Here is a 20,037-nt window from a genome sequence, read left to right as displayed (position 1 = left end):
GCCGAACGCGCTAACCATTGCGCCACGGAAGCCCAAAGATTAAATGTTCGTCAGGTATTGTGGAAAAACTTTGACTTTTTACGTCACATCTGAGACCTCACAACACCGCTCCCGGATGGTCTCGAACCACCAACCTTTCAGTTAACAGCCGAACGCGCTAACCATTGCGCCACGGAATACCAAAGATTAAATGTTTGTCAGGTATTGTGGAAAAACTTTGGCATTTGACACTACGTTTGAGATCTCACAACACCGCTCCCGGGTGGGCTCGAACCACCAACCTTTCGGTTAACAGCCGAACGCACTAACCATTGCGCCACGGAAGCTCAAAAATTAAACGGTCGTCAGGTATTGTGGAAAAACTTTGGCTTTTTACGTTACTTTTGAGACTTCACAACACGGCAGCCGGGTGGGCTCGAACCACCAACCTTTTGGTTAACATCCGAACGCGCTAACCTTCGAGCCAAGGAAGCTCAGAAATGAAATGGTCGTCAGGTATTGTGGAAAAACTCTGACTTTGTACGTCACATCCGAGACTTCAAAACACCGCTCCCGGATGGGCTCGAACCTCAAACCTTTTGAATAACAGCTGAACGCGCTAACCATTGCGCCACGGAAGCCCAAAAATTAAATGTTCGTCAGATATTTTTAAAAAACTCTGAATTTTACGTTACATCTAAGACCTCACAACACCGCTCCCGGATGGGCTCGAACCACCAACCTTTCGGTTAACAGCCGACGGCGTTAAACATTGCGCAACGGAAGCCCAAAGATTAAATGTTCGTCAGGTATTGTGGAAAAACTTCGGATTTTTACGTTACATGTGAGATCTCACAACACCGCTCCCGGGTGGGCTCGAACCGCCAACCTTTCGGTTAACAGCCGAACGCGCTAACCATTAAGCCACGGAAGCCCAAAAATTAAATGTTCGTCAGGTATTGTGGAAAAACTTTGACTTTTTACGTCACATCTGAGACCTCACCACACCGCTCACGGATGGGCTCGAACCACGAACCTTTCGGTTAACAGCCGAACGCGCTAACCATTGCGCCACGGAAGCTCAGAAATGAAATGGTCGTCAGGTATTGTGGAAAAACTTTGACTTTTTACGTCACATCTGAGACCTCACAACACCGCTCCCGGATGGGCTCGAACCACCAACCTTTCGGTTAACAGCCGAACGCGCTAACCATTGCGCCACGGAAGCTCAAAAATTAAATGGTCGTCAGGTATGTGGAAAAACTTTGACTTTTTACGTTACATTTGAGACTTCACAACACTGCTCCCGGGTGGGCTCGAACCACCAACCTTAAGGTTAACAGCCGACGGCGTTAACCATTGTCCAACGGAAGCCCAAAGATTAAATGTTCGTCAGGTATTGTGGAAAAACTTTGACTTTTTACGTCACATCTGAGACTTCACAACACCGCTCCCGGATGGGCTCGAACCACAAACCTTTTGAATAACAGCTGAACGCTCTAACCATTGCGCCACGGAAGCCCAAAAATAAAATGTTCGTCAGTTATTATTAAAAAACTCTGAATTTTACGTTACATCTAAGACCTCACAACACAGCTCCCGGATGGGCTCGAACCACCAACCTTTCGGTTAACAGCCGACGGCGTTAACCATTGCGCAACGGAAGCCCAAAAATTAAATGGTCGACGGCTATTGTGGAAACACTTTGGCTTTTTACGTTACATGTGAGAGCTAACAACACCGATCCCGGGTGGGTTCGAACCACCAACCTTTCGGTTAACAGCCGAACGCGCTAACCATTGCGCCACGGAAGCCCAAAAATTAAATGCTCGTCAGTTATTTTTAAAAAACTCTGAATTTTACGTTACATCTAAGACCTCACAACACCGCTCCCGGATGGGCTCGAACCACCAACCTTTCGGTTAACAGCCGACGGCGTTAACCATTGCGCAACGGAAGCCCAACGATTTAATGTTCGTCAGGTATTGTGGAAAAACTTTGGATTTTTACGTTACATGTGAGATTTCACAACACCGCTCCCGGGTGGGCTCGAACCACCAACCTTTCGGTTAACAGCCGAACGCGCTAACCATTGCGCCACGGAAGCCCAAAAATTAAATGTTCGTCAGGTATTTTTAAAAAACTCTGAATTTTACGTTACATCTAAGACCTCACATTACCGTTCCCGGATGGGCTCGAACCACCAACCTTTCGGTTAACAGCCGAACGCGCTAACCATTGCGCCACGGAAGCCCAAAAATTAAATGCTCGTCAGTTATTTTTAAAAAACTCTGAATTTTACGTTACATCTAAGACCTCACAACACCGCTCCCGGATGGGCTCGAACCACCAACCTTTCGGTTAACAGCCGACGGCGTTAACCATTGCGCAACGGAAGCCCAACGATTTAATGTTCGTCAGGTATTGTGGAAAAACTTTGGATTTTTACGTTACATGTGAGATTTCACAACACCGCTCCCGGGTGGGCTCGAACCACCAACCTTTCGGTTAACAGCCGAACGCGCTAACCATTGCGCCACGGAAGCCCAAAAATTAAATGTTCGTCAGGTATTGTGGAAAAACTTTGACTTTTTACGTCACATCTGAGACCTCACAACACCGCTCCCGGATGGGCTCGAACCACCAACCTTTCGGTTAACAGCCGAACGCGCTAACCATTGCGCCACGGAAGCTCAAAAATTAAATGGTCGTCAGGTATGTGGAAAAACTTTGACTTTTTACGTTACATTTGAGACTTCACAACACTGCTCCCGGGTGGGCTCGAACCACCAACCTTAAGGTTAACATCCGAACACGCTAACCATGGAGCCAAGGAAGCTCAGAAATGAAATGGTCGACAGGTATTGTGGAAAAACTTTGACTTTTTACGTCAAATCTGAGACTTCACAACACCGCTCCCGGATGGGCTCGAACCACAAACCTTTTGAATAACAGCTGAACGCTCTAACCATTGCGCCACGGAAGCCCAAAAATAAAATGTTCGTCAGTTATTATTAAAAAACTCTGAATTTTACGTTACATCTAAGACCTCACAACACAGCTCCCGGATGGGCTCGAACCACCAACCTTTCGGTTAACAGCCGACGGCGTTAACCATTGCGCAACGGAAGCCCAAAAATTAAATGGTCGACGGCTATTGTGGAAACACTTTGGCTTTTTACGTTACATGTGAGAGCTAACAACACCGATCCCGGGTGGGTTCGAACCACCAACCTTTCGGTTAACAGCCGAACGCGCTAACCATTGCGCCACGGAAGCCCAAAAATTAAATGCTCGTCAGTTATTTTTAAAAAACTCTGAATTTTACGTTACATCTAAGACCTCACAACACCGCTCCCGGATGGGCTCGAACCACCAACCTTTCGGTTAACAGCCGACGGCGTTAACCATTGCGCAACGGAAGCCCAACGATTTAATGTTCGTCAGGTATTGTGGAAAAACTTTGGATTTTTACGTTACATGTGAGATTTCACAACACCGCTCCCGGGTGGGCTCGAACCACCAACCTTTCGGTTAACAGCCGAACGCGCTAACCATTGCGCCACGGAAGCCCAAAAATTAAATGTTCGTCAGGTATTTTTAAAAAACTCTGAATTTTACGTTACATCTAAGACCTCACATTACCGTTCCCGGATGGGCTCGAACCACCAACCTTTCGGTTAACAGCCGAACGCGCTAACCATTGCGCCACGGAAGCCCAAAAATTAAATGCTCGTCAGTTATTTTTAAAAAACTCTGAATTTTACGTTACATCTAAGACCTCACAACACCGCTCCCGGATGGGCTCGAACCACCAACCTTTCGGTTAACAGCCGACGGCGTTAACCATTGCGCAACGGAAGCCCAACGATTTAATGTTCGTCAGGTATTGTGGAAAAACTTTGGATTTTTACGTTACATGTGAGATTTCACAACACCGCTCCCGGGTGGGCTCGAACCACCAACCTTTCGGTTAACAGCCGAACGCGCTAACCATTGCGCCACGGAAGCCCAAAAATTAAATGTTCGTCAGGTATTGTGGAAAAACTTTGACTTTTTACGTCACATCTGAGACCTCACAACACCGCTCCCGGATGGGCTCGAACCACCAACCTTTCGGTTAACAGCCGAACGCGCTAACCATTGCGCCACGGAAGCTCAAAAATTAAATGGTCGTCAGGTATGTGGAAAAACTTTGACTTTTTACGTTACATTTGAGACTTCACAACACTGCTCCCGGGTGGGCTCGAACCACCAACCTTAAGGTTAACATCCGAACACGCTAACCATGGAGCCAAGGAAGCTCAGAAATGAAATGGTCGACAGGTATTGTGGAAAAACTTTGACTTTTTACGTCAAATCTGAGACTTCACAACACCGCTCCCGGATGGGCTCGAACCACAAACCTTTTGAATAACAGCTGAACGCTCTAACCATTGCGCCAAGTATGCCCAAAAATTAAATGTTCGTCAGGTATTGTGGAAAAACTTTGACTTTTTACGTCACATCTGAGACCTCACAACACCGCTCACGGATGGGCTCGAACCACCAACCTTTCGGTTAACAGCCGAACGCGCTAACCATTGCGCCACGGAAGCCCAAAGATTAAATGTTCGTCAGGTATTGTGGAAAAACTTTGACTTTTTACGTCACATCTGAGACCTCACAACACCGCTCCCGGATGGTCTCGAACCACCAACCTTTCAGTTAACAGCCGAACGCGCTAACCATTGTGCCACGGAATACCAAAGATTAAATGTTTGTCAGGTATTGTGGAAAAACTTTGGCATTTGACACTACGTTTGAGATCTCACAACACCGCTCCCGGGTGGGCTCGAACCACCAACCTTTCGGTTAACAGCCGAACGCACTAACCATTGCGCCACGGAAGCTCAAAAATTAAACGGTCGTCAGGTATTGTGGAAAAACTTTGGCTTTTTACGTTACATTTGAGACTTCACAACACGGCAGCCGGGTGGGCTCGAACCACCAACCTTTTGGTTAACATCCGAACGCGCTAACCTTCGAGCCAAGGAAGCTCAGAAATGAAATGGTCGTCAGGTATTGTGGAAAAACTCTGACTTTGTACGTCACATCCGAGACTTCAAAACACCGCTCCCGGATGGGCTCGAACCTCAAACCTTTTGAATAACAGCTGAACGCGCTAACCATTGCGCCACGGAAGCCCAAAAATTAAATGTTCGTCAGATATTTTTAAAAAACTCTGAATTTTACGTTTCATCTAAGACCTCACAACACCGCTCCCGGATGGGCTCGAACCACCAACCTTTCGGTTAACAGCCGACGGCGTTAAACATTGCGCAACGGAAGCCCAAAGATTAAATGTTCGTCAGGTATTGTGGAAAAACTTCGGATTTTTACGTTACATGTGAGATCTCACAACACCGCTCCCGGGTGGGCTCGAACCGCCAACCTTTCGGTTAACAGCCGAACGCGCTAACCATTAAGCCACGGAAGCCCAAAAATTAAATGTTCGTCAGGTATTGTGGAAAAACTTTGACTTTTTACGTCACATCTGAGACCTCACCACACCGCTCACGGATGGGCTCGAACCACGAACCTTTCGGTTAACAGCCGAACGCGCTAACCATTGCGCCACGGAAGCTCAGAAATGAAATGGTCGTCAGGTATTGTGGAAAAACTTTGACTTTTTACGTCACATCTGAGACCTCACAACACCGCTCCCGGATGGGCTCGAACCACCAACCTTTCGGTTAACAGCCGAACGCGCTAACCATTGCGCCACGGAAGCTCAAAAATTAAATGGTCGTCAGGTATGTGGAAAAACTTTGACTTTTTACGTTACATTTGAGACTTCACAACACTGCTCCCGGGTGGGCTCGAACCACCAACCTTAAGGTTAACAGCCGACGGCGTTAACCATTGTCCAACGGAAGCCCAAAGATTAAATGTTCGTCAGGTATTGTGGAAAAACTTTGACTTTTTACGTCACATCTGAGACTTCACAACACCGCTCCCGGATGGGCTCGAACCACAAACCTTTTGAATAACAGCTGAACGCTCTAACCATTGCGCCACGGAAGCCCAAAAATAAAATGTTCGTCAGTTATTATTAAAAAACTCTGAATTTTACGTTACATCTAAGACCTCACAACACAGCTCCCGGATGGGCTCGAACCACCAACCTTTCGGTTAACAGCCGACGGCGTTAACCATTGCGCAACGGAAGCCCAAAAATTAAATGGTCGACGGCTATTGTGGAAACACTTTGGCTTTTTACGTTACATGTGAGAGCTAACAACACCGATCCCGGGTGGGTTCGAACCACCAACCTTTCGGTTAACAGCCGAACGCGCTAACCATTGCGCCACGGAAGCCCAAAAATTAAATGCTCGTCAGTTATTTTTAAAAAACTCTGAATTTTACGTTACATCTAAGACCTCACAACACCGCTCCCGGATGGGCTCGAACCACCAACCTTTCGGTTAACAGCCGACGGCGTTAACCATTGCGCAACGGAAGCCCAACGATTTAATGTTCGTCAGGTATTGTGGAAAAACTTTGGATTTTTACGTTACATGTGAGATTTCACAACACCGCTCCCGGGTGGGCTCGAACCACCAACCTTTCGGTTAACAGCCGAACGCGCTAACCATTGCGCCACGGAAGCCCAAAAATTAAATGTTCGTCAGGTATTTTTAAAAAACTCTGAATTTTACGTTACATCTAAGACCTCACATTACCGCTCCCGGATGGGCTCGAACCACCAACCTTTCGGTTAACAGCCGAACGCGCTAACCATTGCGCCACGGAAGCCCAAAAATTAAATGCTCGTCAGTTATTTTTAAAAAACTCTGAATTTTACGTTACATCTAAGACCTCACAACACCGCTCCCGGATGGGCTCGAACCACCAACCTTTCGGTTAACAGCCGACGGCGTTAACCATTGCGCAACGGAAGCCCAACGATTTAATGTTCGTCAGGTATTGTGGAAAAACTTTGGATTTTTACGTTACATGTGAGATTTCACAACACCGCTCCCGGGTGGGCTCGAACCACCAACCTTTCGGTTAACAGCCGAACGCGCTAACCATTGCGCCACGGAAGCCCAAAAATTAAATGTTCGTCAGGTATTGTGGAAAAACTTTGACTTTTTACGTCACATCTGAGACCTCACAACACCGCTCCCGGATGGGCTCGAACCACCAACCTTTCGGTTAACAGCCGAACGCGCTAACCATTGCGCCACGGAAGCTCAAAAATTAAATGGTCGTCAGGTATGTGGAAAAACTTTGACTTTTTACGTTACATTTGAGACTTCACAACACTGCTCCCGGGTGGGCTCGAACCACCAACCTTAAGGTTAACATCCGAACACGCTAACCATGGAGCCAAGGAAGCTCAGAAATGAAATGGTCGACAGGTATTGTGGAAAAACTTTGACTTTTTACGTCAAATCTGAGACTTCACAACACCGCTCCCGGATGGGCTCGAACCACAAACCTTTTGAATAACAGCTGAACGCTCTAACCATTGCGCCAAGTATGCCCAAAAATTAAATGTTCGTCAGGTATTGTGGAAAAACTTTGACTTTTTACGTCACATCTGAGACCTCACAACACCGCTCACGGATGGGCTCGAACCACCAACCTTTCGGTTAACAGCCGAACGCGCTAACCATTGCGCCACGGAAGCCCAAAGATTAAATGTTCGTCAGGTATTGTGGAAAAACTTTGACTTTTTACGTCACATCTGAGACCTCACAACACCGCTCCCGGATGGTCTCGAACCACCAACCTTTCAGTTAACAGCCGAACGCGCTAACCATTGCGCCACGGAATACCAAAGATTAAATGTTTGTCAGGTATTGTGGAAAAACTTTGGCATTTGACACTACGTTTGAGATCTCACAACACCGCTCCCGGGTGGGCTCGAACCACCAACCTTTCGGTTAACAGCCGAACGCACTAACCATTGCGCCACGGAAGCTCAAAAATTAAACGGTCGTCAGGTATTGTGGAAAAACTTTGGCTTTTTACGTTACATTTGAGACTTCACAACACGGCAGCCGGGTGGGCTCGAACCACCAACCTTTTGGTTAACATCCGAACGCGCTAGCCTTCGAGCCAAGGAAGCTCAGAAATGAAATGGTCGTCAGGTATTGTGGAAAAACTCTGACTTTGTACGTCACATCCGAGACTTCAAAACACCGCTCCCGGATGGGCTCGAACCTCAAACCTTTTGAATAACAGCTGAACGCGCTAACCATTGCGCCACGGAAGCCCAAAAATTAAATGTTCGTCAGATATTTTTAAAAAACTCTGAATTTTACGTTACATCTAAGACCTCACAACACCGCTCCCGGATGGGCTCGAACCACCAACCTTTCGGTTAACAGCCGACGGCGTTAAACATTGCGCAACGGAAGCCCAAAGATTAAATGTTCGTCAGGTATTGTGGAAAAACTTCGGATTTTTACGTTACATGTGAGATCTCACAACACCGCTCCCGGGTGGGCTCGAACCGCCAACCTTTCGGTTAACAGCCGAACGCGCTAACCATTGCGCCACGGAAGCCCAAAGATTAAATGTTCGTCAGGTATTGTGGAAAAACTTTGACTTTTTACGTCACATCTGAGACTTCACAACACCGCTCCCGGATGTGCTCGAACCACAAACCTTTTGAATAACAGCTAAACGCTCTAACCTTTGCGCCACGGAAGCCCAAAAATTGAATGTTCGTCAGTTATATTTAAAAACTCTGAATTTTACGTTACATCTAAGACCTCACAACACAGCTCCCGGATGGGCTCGAACCACCAACCTTTCGGTTAACAGCCGACGGCGTTAACCATTGCGCAACGGAAGCCCAAAGATTAAATGTTCGTCAGGTATTGTGGAAAAACTTTGGATTTTTACGTTACATGTGAGATTTCACAACACCGCTCCCGGGTGGGCTCGAACCACCAACCTTTCGGTTAACAGCCGAACGCGCTAACCATTGCGCCACGGAAGCCCAAAAATTAAATGTTCGTCAGGTATTGTGGAAAAACTTTGACTTTTTACGTCACATCTGAGACCTCACAACACCGCTCACGGATGGGTTCGAACCACCAATTTTTCGGTTAACAGCCGAACGCGCTAACCATTGCGCCACGGAAGCCCAAAGATTAAATGTTCGTCAGGTATTGTGGAAAAACTTTGACTTTTTACGTCACATCTGAGACCTCACAACACCGCTCCCGGATGGTCTCGAACCACCAACCTTTCAGTTAACACCCGAACGCGCTAACCATTGCGCCACGGAAGCCCAAAGATTAAATGTTTGTCAGGTATTGTGGAAAAACTTTGGCATTTGACACTACGTTTGAGATCTCACAACACCGCTCCCGGGTGGGCTCGAACCACCAACCTTTCGGTTAACAGCCGAACGCGCTAACCATTGCGCCACGGAAGCCCAAAAATTAAATGTTCGTCAGGTATTGTGGAAAAACTTTGACTTTTTACGTCACATCTGAGACCTCACAACACCGCTCACGGATGGGCTCGAACCACCAACCTTTCAGTTAACACCCGAACGCGCTAACCATTGCGCCACGGAAGCCCAAAAATTAAATGTTCGTCAGGTATTGTGGAAAAACTTTGACTTTTTACGTCACATCTGAGACCTCACAACACCGCTCCCGGATGGGCTCGAACCACCAACCTTTCAGTTAACACCCGAACGCGCTAACCATTGCGCCACGGAAGCCCAAAAATTAAATGTTCGTCAGGTATTGTGGAAAAACTTTGACTTTTTACGTCACATCTGAGACCTCACAACACCGCTCACGGATGGGCTCGAACCACCAACCTTTCGGTTAACAGCCGACGGCGTTAACCATTGCGCAACGGAAGCCCAAAGATTAAATGTTCGTCAGGTATTGTGGAAAAACTTTGGATTTTTACGTTACATGTGAGATTTCACAACACCGCTCCCGGGTGGGCTCGAACCACCAACCTTTCGGTTAACAGCCGAACGCGCTAACCATTGCGCCACGGAAGCCCAAAAATTAAATGTTCGTCAGGTATTGTGGAAAAACTTTGACTTTTTACGTCACATCTGAGACCACACAACACCGCTCACGGATGGGTTCGAACCACCAATTTTTCGGTTAACAGCCGAACACGCTAACCATTGCGCCACGGAAGCCCAAAGATTAAATGTTCGTCAGGTATTGTGGAAAAACTTTGACTTTTTACGTCACATCTGAGACCTCACAACACCGCTCCCGGATGGTCTCGAACCACCAACCTTTCAGTTAACACCCGAACGCGCTAACCATTGCGCCACGGAAGCCCAAAGATTAAATGTTTGTCAGGTATTGTGGAAAAACTTTGGCATTTGACACTACGTTTGAGATCTCACAACACCGCTCCCGGGTGGGCTCGAACCGCCAACCTTTCGGTTAACAGCCGAACGCGCTAACCATTGCGCCACGGAAGCCCAAAAATTAAATGTTCGTCAGGTATTGTGGAAAAACTTTGACTTTTTACGTCACATCTGAGACCTCACAACACCGCTCACGGATGGGCTCGAACCACCAACCTTTCGGTTAACAGCCGAACGCGCTAACCATTGCGCCACGGAAGCTCAGAAATGAAATGGTCGTCAGGTATTGTGGAAAAACTTTGACTTTTTACGTCACATCTGAGACCTCACAACACCGCTCCCGGATGGGCTCGAACCACCAACCTTTCAGTTAACACCCGAACGCGCTAACCATTGCGCCACGGAAGCCCAAAAATTAAATGTTCGTCAGGTATTGTGGAAAAACTTTGACTTTTTACGTCACATCTGAGACCTCACAACACCGCTCCCGGATGGGCTCGAACCACCAACCTTTCAGTTAACACCCGAACGCGCTAACCATTGCGCCACGGAAGCCCAAAAATTAAATGTTCGTCAGGTATTGTGGAAAAACTTTGACTTTTTACGTCACATCTGAGACCTCACAACACCGCTCACGGATGGGCTCGAACCACCAACCTTTCGGTTAACAGCCGACGGCGTTAACCATTGCGCAACGGAAGCCCAAAGATTAAATGTTCGTCAGGTATTGTGGAAAAACTTTGGATTTTTACGTTACATGTGAGATCTCACAACACCGCTCCCGGGTGGGCTCGAACCGCCAACCTTTCGGTTAACAGCCGAACGCGCTAACCATTGCGCCACGGAAGCCCAAAAATTAAATGTTCGTCAGGTATTGTGGAAAAACTTTGACTTTTTACGTCACATCTGAGACCTCACAACACCGCTCCCGGATGGGCTCGAACCACCAACCTTTCAGTTAACACCCGAACGCGCTAACCATTGCGCCACGGAAGCCCAAAAATTAAATGTTCGTCAGGTATTGTGGAAAAACTTTGACTTTTTACGTCACATCTGAGACCTCACAACACCGCTCCCGGATGGGCTCGAACCACCAACCTTTCAGTTAACACCCGAACGCGCTAACCATTGCGCCACGGAAGCCCAAAAATTAAATGTTCGTCAGGTATTGTGGAAAAACTTTGACTTTTTACGTCACATCTGAGACCTCACAACACCGCTCACGGATGGGCTCGAACCACCAACCTTTCGGTTAACAGCCGACGGCGTTAACCATTGCGCAACGGAAGCCCAAAGATTAAATGTTCGTCAGGTATTGTGGAAAAACTTTGGATTTTTACGTTACATGTGAGATCTCACAACACCGCTCCCGGGTGGGCTCGAACCGCCAACCTTTCGGTTAACAGCCGAACGCGCTAACCATTGCGCCACGGAAGCCCAAAAATTAAATGTTCGTCAGGTATTGTGGAAAAACTTTGACTTTTTACGTCACATCTGAGACCTCACAACACCGCTCACGGATGGGCTCGAACCACCAACCTTTCGGTTAACAGCCGAACGCGCTAACCATTGCGCCACGGAAGCTCAGAAATGAAATGGTCGTCAGGTATTGTGGAAAAACTTTGACTTTTTACGTCACATCTGAGACCTCACAACACCGCTCCCGGATGGGCTCGAACCACCAACCTTTCAGTTAACACCCGAACGCGCTAACCATTGCGCCACGGAAGCCCAAAAATTAAATGTTCGTCAGGTATTGTGGAAAAACTTTGACTTTTTACGTCACATCTGAGACCTCACAACACCGCTCCCGGATGGGCTCGAACCACCAACCTTTCAGTTAACACCCGAACGCGCTAACCATTGCGCCACGGAAGCCCAAAAATTAAATGTTCGTCAGGTATTGTGGAAAAACTTTGACTTTTTACGTCACATCTGAGACCTCACAACACCGCTCACGGATGGGCTCGAACCACCAACCTTTCGGTTAACAGCCGAACGCGCTAACCATTGCGCCACGGAAGCTCAGAAATGAAATGGTCGTCAGGTATTGTGGAAAAACTTTGACTTTTTACGTCACATCTGAGACCTCACAACACCGCTCCCGGATGGGCTCGAACCACCAACCTTTCAGTTAACACCCGAACGCGCTAACCATTGCGCCACGGAAGCCCAAAAATTAAATGTTCGTCAGGTATTGTGGAAAAACTTTGACTTTTTACGTCACATCTGAGACCTCACAACACCGCTCCCGGATGGGCTCGAACCACCAACCTTTCAGTTAACACCCGAACGCGCTAACCATTGCGCCACGGAAGCCCAAAAATTAAATGTTCGTCAGGTATTGTGGAAAAACTTTGACTTTTTACGTCACATCTGAGACCTCACAACACCGCTCACGGATGGGCTCGAACCACCAACCTTTCGGTTAACAGCCGACGGCGTTAACCATTGCGCAACGGAAGCCCAAAGATTAAATGTTCGTCAGGTATTGTGGAAAAACTTTGGATTTTTACGTTACATGTGAGATTTCACAACACCGCTCCCGGGTGGGCTCGAACCACCAACCTTTCGGTTAACAGCCGAACGCGCTAACCATTGCGCCACGGAAGCCCAAAAATTAAATGTTCGTCAGGTATTGTGGAAAAACTTTGACTTTTTACGTCACATCTGAGACCACACAACACCGCTCACGGATGGGTTCGAACCACCAATTTTTCGGTTAACAGCCGAACACGCTAACCATTGCGCCACGGAAGCCCAAAGATTAAATGTTCGTCAGGTATTGTGGAAAAACTTTGACTTTTTACGTCACATCTGAGACCTCACAACACCGCTCCCGGATGGTCTCGAACCACCAACCTTTCAGTTAACACCCGAACGCGCTAACCATTGCGCCACGGAAGCCCAAAGATTAAATGTTTGTCAGGTATTGTGGAAAAACTTTGGCATTTGACACTACGTTTGAGATCTCACAACACCGCTCCCGGGTGGGCTCGAACCGCCAACCTTTCGGTTAACAGCCGAACGCGCTAACCATTGCGCCACGGAAGCCCAAAAATTAAATGTTCGTCAGGTATTGTGGAAAAACTTTGACTTTTTACGTCACATCTGAGACCTCACAACACCGCTCACGGATGGGCTCGAACCACCAACCTTTCGGTTAACAGCCGAACGCGCTAACCATTGCGCCACGGAAGCTCAGAAATGAAATGGTCGTCAGGTATTGTGGAAAAACTTTGACTTTTTACGTCACATCTGAGACCTCACAACACCGCTCCCGGATGGGCTCGAACCACCAACCTTTCAGTTAACACCCGAACGCGCTAACCATTGCGCCACGGAAGCCCAAAAATTAAATGTTCGTCAGGTATTGTGGAAAAACTTTGACTTTTTACGTCACATCTGAGACCTCACAACACCGCTCCCGGATGGGCTCGAACCACCAACCTTTCAGTTAACACCCGAACGCGCTAACCATTGCGCCACGGAAGCCCAAAAATTAAATGTTCGTCAGGTATTGTGGAAAAACTTTGACTTTTTACGTCACATCTGAGACCTCACAACACCGCTCACGGATGGGCTCGAACCACCAACCTTTCGGTTAACAGCCGACGGCGTTAACCATTGCGCAACGGAAGCCCAAAGATTAAATGTTCGTCAGGTATTGTGGAAAAACTTTGACTTTTTACGTCACATCTGAGACCTCACAACACCGCTCACGGATGGGCTCGAACCACCAACCTTTCGGTTAACAGCCGACGGCGTTAACCATTGCGCAACGGAAGCCCAAAGATTAAATGTTCGTCAGGTATTGTGGAAAAACTTTGACTTTTTACGTCACATCTGAGACCTCACAACACCGCTCCCGGATGGGCTCGAACCACCAACCTTTCAGTTAACACCCGAACGCGCTAACCATTGCGCCACGGAAGCCCAAAAATTAAATGTTCGTCAGGTATTGTGGAAAAACTTTGACTTTTTACGTCACATCTGAGACCTCACAACACCGCTCACGGATGGGCTCGAACCACCAACCTTTCGGTTAACAGCCGAACGCGCTAACCATTGCGCCACGGAAGCTCAGAAATGAAATGGTCGTCAGGTATTGTGGAAAAACTTTGACTTTTTACGTCACATCTGAGACCTCACAACACCGCTCCCGGATGGGCTCGAACCACCAACCTTTCAGTTAACACCCGAACGCGCTAACCATTGCGCCACGGAAGCCCAAAAATTAAATGTTCGTCAGGTATTGTGGAAAAACTTTGACTTTTTACGTCACATCTGAGACCTCACAACACCGCTCCCGGATGGGCTCGAACCACCAACCTTTCAGTTAACACCCGAACGCGCTAACCATTGCGCCACGGAAGCCCAAAAATTAAATGTTCGTCAGGTATTGTGGAAAAACTTTGACTTTTTACGTCACATCTGAGACCTCACAACACCGCTCACGGATGGGCTCGAACCACCAACCTTTCGGTTAACAGCCGACGGCGTTAACCATTGCGCAACGGAAGCCCAAAGATTAAATGTTCGTCAGGTATTGTGGAAAAACTTTGGATTTTTACGTTACATGTGAGATTTCACAACACCGCTCCCGGGTGGGCTCGAACCACCAACCTTTCGGTTAACAGCCGAACGCGCTAACCATTGCGCCACGGAAGCCCAAAAATTAAATGTTCGTCAGGTATTGTGGAAAAACTTTGACTTTTTACGTCACATCTGAGACCACACAACACCGCTCACGGATGGGTTCGAACCACCAATTTTTCGGTTAACAGCCGAACACGCTAACCATTGCGCCACGGAAGCCCAAAGATTAAATGTTCGTCAGGTATTGTGGAAAAACTTTGACTTTTTACGTCACATCTGAGACCTCACAACACCGCTCCCGGATGGTCTCGAACCACCAACCTTTCAGTTAACACCCGAACGCGCTAACCATTGCGCCACGGAAGCCCAAAGATTAAATGTTTGTCAGGTATTGTGGAAAAACTTTGGCATTTGACACTACGTTTGAGATCTCACAACACCGCTCCCGGGTGGGCTCGAACCGCCAACCTTTCGGTTAACAGCCGAACGCGCTAACCATTGCGCCACGGAAGCCCAAAAATTAAATGTTCGTCAGGTATTGTGGAAAAACTTTGACTTTTTACGTCACATCTGAGACCTCACAACACCGCTCACGGATGGGCTCGAACCACCAACCTTTCGGTTAACAGCCGAACGCGCTAACCATTGCGCCACGGAAGCTCAGAAATGAAATGGTCGTCAGGTATTGTGGAAAAACTTTGACTTTTTACGTCACATCTGAGACCTCACAACACCGCTCCCGGATGGGCTCGAACCACCAACCTTTCAGTTAACACCCGAACGCGCTAACCATTGCGCCACGGAAGCCCAAAAATTAAATGTTCGTCAGGTATTGTGGAAAAACTTTGACTTTTTACGTCACATCTGAGACCTCACAACACCGCTCCCGGATGGGCTCGAACCACCAACCTTTCAGTTAACACCCGAACGCGCTAACCATTGCGCCACGGAAGCCCAAAAATTAAATGTTCGTCAGGTATTGTGGAAAAACTTTGACTTTTTACGTCACATCTGAGACCTCACAACACCGCTCACGGATGGGCTCGAACCACCAACCTTTCGGTTAACAGCCGACGGCGTTAACCATTGCGCAACGGAAGCCCAAAGATTAAATGTTCGTCAGGTATTGTGGAAAAACTTTGGATTTTTACGTTACATGTGAGATTTCACAACACCGCTCCCGGGTGGGCTCGAACCACCAACCTTTCGGTTAACAGCCGAACGCGCTAACCATTGCGCCACGGAAGCCCAAAAATTAAATGTTCGTCAGGTATTGTGGAAAAACTTTGACTTTTTACGTCACATCTGAGACCTCACAACACCGCTCCCGGATGGTCTCGAACCACCAACCTTTCAGTTAACACCCGAACGCGCTAACCATTGCGCCACGGAAGCCCAAAGATTAAATGTTTGTCAGGTATTGTGGAAAAACTTTGGCATTTGAGACTACGTTTGAGATCTCACAACACCGCTCCCGGGTGGGCTCGAACTGCCAACCTTTCGGTTAACAGCCGAACGCGCTAACCATTGCGCCACGGAAGCCCAAAAATTAAATGTTCGTCAGGTATTGTGGAAAAACTTTGACTTTTTACGTCACATCTGAGACCTCACAACACCGCTCACGGATGGGCTCGAACCACCAACCTTTCGGTTAACAGCCGAACGCGCTAACCATTGCGCCACGGAAGCTCAGAAATGAAATGGTCGTCAGGTATTGTGGAAAAACTTTGACTTTTTACGTCACATCTGAGACCTCACAACACCGCTCCCGGATGGGCTCGAACCACCAACCTTTCGGTTAACAGCCGAACGCGCTAACCATTGCGCCACGGAAGCTCAAAAATTAAATGGTCGTCAGGTATGTGGAAAAACTTTGACTTTTTACGTTACATTTGAGACTTCACAACACTGCTCCCGGGTGGGCTCGAACCACCAACCTTAAGGTTAACATCCGAACACGCTAACCATGGAGCCAAGGAAGCTCAGAAATGAAATGGTCGACAGGTATTGTGGAAAAACTTTGACTTTTTACGTCACATCTGAGACTTCACAACACCGCTCCCGGATGGGCTCGAACCACAAACCTTTTGAATAACAGCTGAACGCTCTAACCATTGCGCCAAGTAAGCCCAAAAATTAAATGTTCGTCAGGTATTGTGGAAAAACTTTGACTTTTTACGTCACATCTGAGACCTCACAACACCGCTCACGGATGGGCTCGAACCACCAACCTTTCGGTTAACAGCCGAACGCGCTAACCATTGCGCCACGGAAGCCCAAAGATTAAATGTTCGTCAGGTATTGTTAAAAAGCGTACCGAAAAAATCGCATGTTTTTTTCTTCAAGATAAAAAATCCGTGACAATGATTTCTTATTGAAAATTGAATTTGAACAGTTTTTTGAATGAATATCGTTACATTTGCTTGAATTAAAGCAAAAAGTACAAAAATAATGGTTTCATTGGTTATATTTGAAAATAGTGAAAAAATTCGGAAAATGTGCTTCTCTGGTCGAGAAACGTCGTTTTTGAAAATGTTATTAAAAATCGCGGTACATTTTTATTTATTGATCAATCGAGATGAAATCACTTTTAATGAGTATTTTATAGGTAATAAAGCTGAATTCGGTCAAAAATTTGTCCAAAAGAAAATGCATTAAAAAGTGTACCGAAAAAATCGCATGTTTTTTTTCTTCAAGATACAAGATCCGTGACAACAATTTCTTATTGAAAATTCAATTTGAACAGTTTTTTGAATGAATATCGTTACATTTGCTTGAATTAAAGCAAAAAGTACAAAAATAATGGTTTCAGTGGTTATATTTGAAAATAGTGAAAAAATACTCAAAATATGCTTCTCTGGCCGAGAAACGTCGATTTTGAAAATGGTATTAAAAATCAAGGTACATTTTTATTTATTGTTCAATCGAGATGAAATCACTTTGTATTTTATAGGTAATTAAGCTGAATTCGGTCAAAAATTTGTCCAGAAGAAAATGCATTAAAAAGTGTACCGAAAAAATAGCATTTTTTTTTCTTCAAGATACAAAATCCGTGACAACGATTTCTTATTAAAAATTGAATTTGAACAGTTTTTTGAATGAATATCGTTACATTTGCTTGAATTAAAGCAAAAAGTACAAAAATAATGGTTTCATTGATTATATTTGAAAATAGTGAAAAAATTCTCAAAATGTGCTTCTCTGGTCGAAAAACGTCGATTTTGAAAATGTTATTAAAAATCGAGGTACATTTTTACTTATTGATCAATCGAGATGAAATCACTTTTAATGAGTATTTTATAGGTAAATAAGCTGAATTGGGTCATAAATATGTCCAGAAAATAATGCATTAAAAAGCGTACCGAAAAAATCGCATGTTTTTTTCTTCAAGATAAAAAATCCGTGACAATGATTTCTTATTGAAAATTGAATTTGAACAGTTTTTTGAATGAATATCGTTACATTTGCTTGAATTAAAGCAAAAAGTACAAAAATAATGGTTTCATTGGTTATATTTGAAAATTGTGAAAAAATTCTCAAAATGTACTTCTCTGGTCGAGAAATGTCGATTTTGAAAATGTTATTAAAAATTGAGGTACATTTTTATTTATTGATCAATCGAGATGAAATCACTTTGTATTTTATAGATAATTAAGCTGAATTGGGTCATAAATATGTCCAGAAAATAATGCATTAAAAAGCGTACCGAAAAAATCGCATGTTTTTTTCTTCAAGATAAAAAATCCGTGACAATGATTTCTTATTGAAAATTGAATTTGAACAGTTTTTTGAATGAATATCGTTACATTTGCTTGAATTAAAGCAAAAAGTACAAAAATAATGGTTTCATTGGTTATATTTGAAAATTGTGAAAAAATTCTCAAAATGTACTTCTCTGGTCGAGAAATGTCGATTTTGAAAATGTTATTAAAAATTGAGGTACATTTTTATTTATTGATCAATCGAGATGAAATCACTTTGTATTTTATAGATAATTAAGCTGAATTCGGTCATAAATTTGTCCAGAAAATAATGCATTCAAAAGTGTACCGAAAAAATCGCATGTTTTTTTTCTTCAAGATACAAGATCCGTGACAACAATTTCTTATTGAAAATTCAATTTGAACAGTTTTTTGAATGAATATCGTTACATTTGCTTGAATTAAAGCAAAAAGTACAAAAATAATGGTTTCAGTGGTTATATTTGAAAATAGTGAAAAAATACTCAAAATGTGCTTCTCTGGCCGAGAAACGTCAATTTTGAAAATGGTATTAAAAATCAAGGTACATTTTTATTTATTGATCAATCGAGATGAAATCACTTTTAATGAGTATTTTATAGATATTTAAGCTGAATTCGGTTAAAAATTTGTCCAGAAAAAAATGCATTCAAAAGTGTACCGAAAAAATCGCATGTTTTTTTTCTTCAAGATACAAAATCCGTGACAACGATTTCTTGTTGAAAATTGGATTTAAACAGTTTTTGAATGAATATCGTTACGTATGCTTGAATTAAAGCAAAAAGTACAAAATAATGGTTTTAGTGGTTATATTTGAAAAAAGTGAAAAAATACTCAAAATGTGCTTCTCTGGCCGAGAAACGTCGATTTTGAAAATGTTATTAAAAATCGAGGTACATTTTTATTTATTGATCAATCGAGATGAAATCACTTTTAATGAGTATTTTATAGATATTTAAGCTGAATAAGGTTAAAAATTTGTCCAGAAAAAAATGCATTCAAAAGTGTACCGAAAAAATCGCATGTTTTTTTTCTTCAAGATACAAAATCCGTGACAACGATTTCTTATTCAAAATTGAATTTAAACAGTTTTTGAATGAATATCGTTACATTTGCTTGAATTAAAGCAAAAATTACAAAAATAATGGCTTTAGTGGTTATATTTGAAAAAAGTGAAAAAATACTCAAAATATGCTTCTCTGGCCGAGAAACGTCGATTTTGAAAATGTTATTAAAAATCGAGGTACATTTTTATTTATTGATCAATCGAGATGAAATCACTTTTAATGAGTATTTTATAGATATTTAAGCTGAATTAGGTTAAAAATTTGTCCAGAAAAAATGCATTCAAAAGTGTACCGAAAA

At 44.6% G+C, this 20,037-nt stretch overlaps 12 non-coding genes across 12 annotated transcripts; all 12 read right to left on the bottom strand.

Annotated features, from left to right (window-relative positions):
* Positions 1-2,013: 2,013 nt before the first annotated feature.
* TRNAN-GUU (transfer RNA asparagine (anticodon GUU)) lies at positions 2,014-2,086 on the bottom strand. Its single transcript has one exon. It is a non-coding gene; the product is annotated as a tRNA-Asn (tRNA).
* Positions 2,087-2,452: 366 nt separating this feature from the next.
* TRNAN-GUU (transfer RNA asparagine (anticodon GUU)) lies at positions 2,453-2,525 on the bottom strand. The gene has a single exon. It is a non-coding gene; the product is annotated as a tRNA-Asn (tRNA).
* Positions 2,526-3,478: 953 nt separating this feature from the next.
* On the bottom strand, positions 3,479-3,551 carry TRNAN-GUU (transfer RNA asparagine (anticodon GUU)). Its single transcript has one exon. It is a non-coding gene; the product is annotated as a tRNA-Asn (tRNA).
* Positions 3,552-3,917: 366 nt separating this feature from the next.
* Positions 3,918-3,990, bottom strand: TRNAN-GUU (transfer RNA asparagine (anticodon GUU)). The gene has a single exon. It is a non-coding gene; the product is annotated as a tRNA-Asn (tRNA).
* Positions 3,991-6,558: 2,568 nt separating this feature from the next.
* On the bottom strand, positions 6,559-6,631 carry TRNAN-GUU (transfer RNA asparagine (anticodon GUU)). Its single transcript has one exon. It is a non-coding gene; the product is annotated as a tRNA-Asn (tRNA).
* Positions 6,632-6,997: 366 nt separating this feature from the next.
* Positions 6,998-7,070, bottom strand: TRNAN-GUU (transfer RNA asparagine (anticodon GUU)). The gene has a single exon. It is a non-coding gene; the product is annotated as a tRNA-Asn (tRNA).
* A 1,834-nt stretch (positions 7,071-8,904) lies between these two features.
* Positions 8,905-8,977, bottom strand: TRNAN-GUU (transfer RNA asparagine (anticodon GUU)). The gene has a single exon. It is a non-coding gene; the product is annotated as a tRNA-Asn (tRNA).
* A 368-nt stretch (positions 8,978-9,345) lies between these two features.
* TRNAN-GUU (transfer RNA asparagine (anticodon GUU)) lies at positions 9,346-9,418 on the bottom strand. The gene has a single exon. It is a non-coding gene; the product is annotated as a tRNA-Asn (tRNA).
* Positions 9,419-9,933: 515 nt separating this feature from the next.
* TRNAN-GUU (transfer RNA asparagine (anticodon GUU)) lies at positions 9,934-10,006 on the bottom strand. Its single transcript has one exon. It is a non-coding gene; the product is annotated as a tRNA-Asn (tRNA).
* Positions 10,007-12,873: 2,867 nt separating this feature from the next.
* Positions 12,874-12,946, bottom strand: TRNAN-GUU (transfer RNA asparagine (anticodon GUU)). Its single transcript has one exon. It is a non-coding gene; the product is annotated as a tRNA-Asn (tRNA).
* A 1,985-nt stretch (positions 12,947-14,931) lies between these two features.
* TRNAN-GUU (transfer RNA asparagine (anticodon GUU)) lies at positions 14,932-15,004 on the bottom strand. The gene has a single exon. It is a non-coding gene; the product is annotated as a tRNA-Asn (tRNA).
* Positions 15,005-16,107: 1,103 nt separating this feature from the next.
* Positions 16,108-16,180, bottom strand: TRNAN-GUU (transfer RNA asparagine (anticodon GUU)). The gene has a single exon. It is a non-coding gene; the product is annotated as a tRNA-Asn (tRNA).
* Positions 16,181-20,037: the final 3,857 nt, after the last annotated feature.

This window comes from Phalangium opilio, unplaced genomic scaffold, assembly GCF_054372755.1.
Source record: "Phalangium opilio isolate 3A_F unplaced genomic scaffold, DU_Popi_V2 ptg000352l_1, whole genome shotgun sequence".
In the NCBI taxonomy this organism is placed as follows: Eukaryota; Metazoa; Arthropoda; class Arachnida; order Opiliones; family Phalangiidae; genus Phalangium; species Phalangium opilio.
Note: the sequence above shows the minus strand (reverse complement) of the source record. Positions and strands in the feature narration are given on the sequence as shown.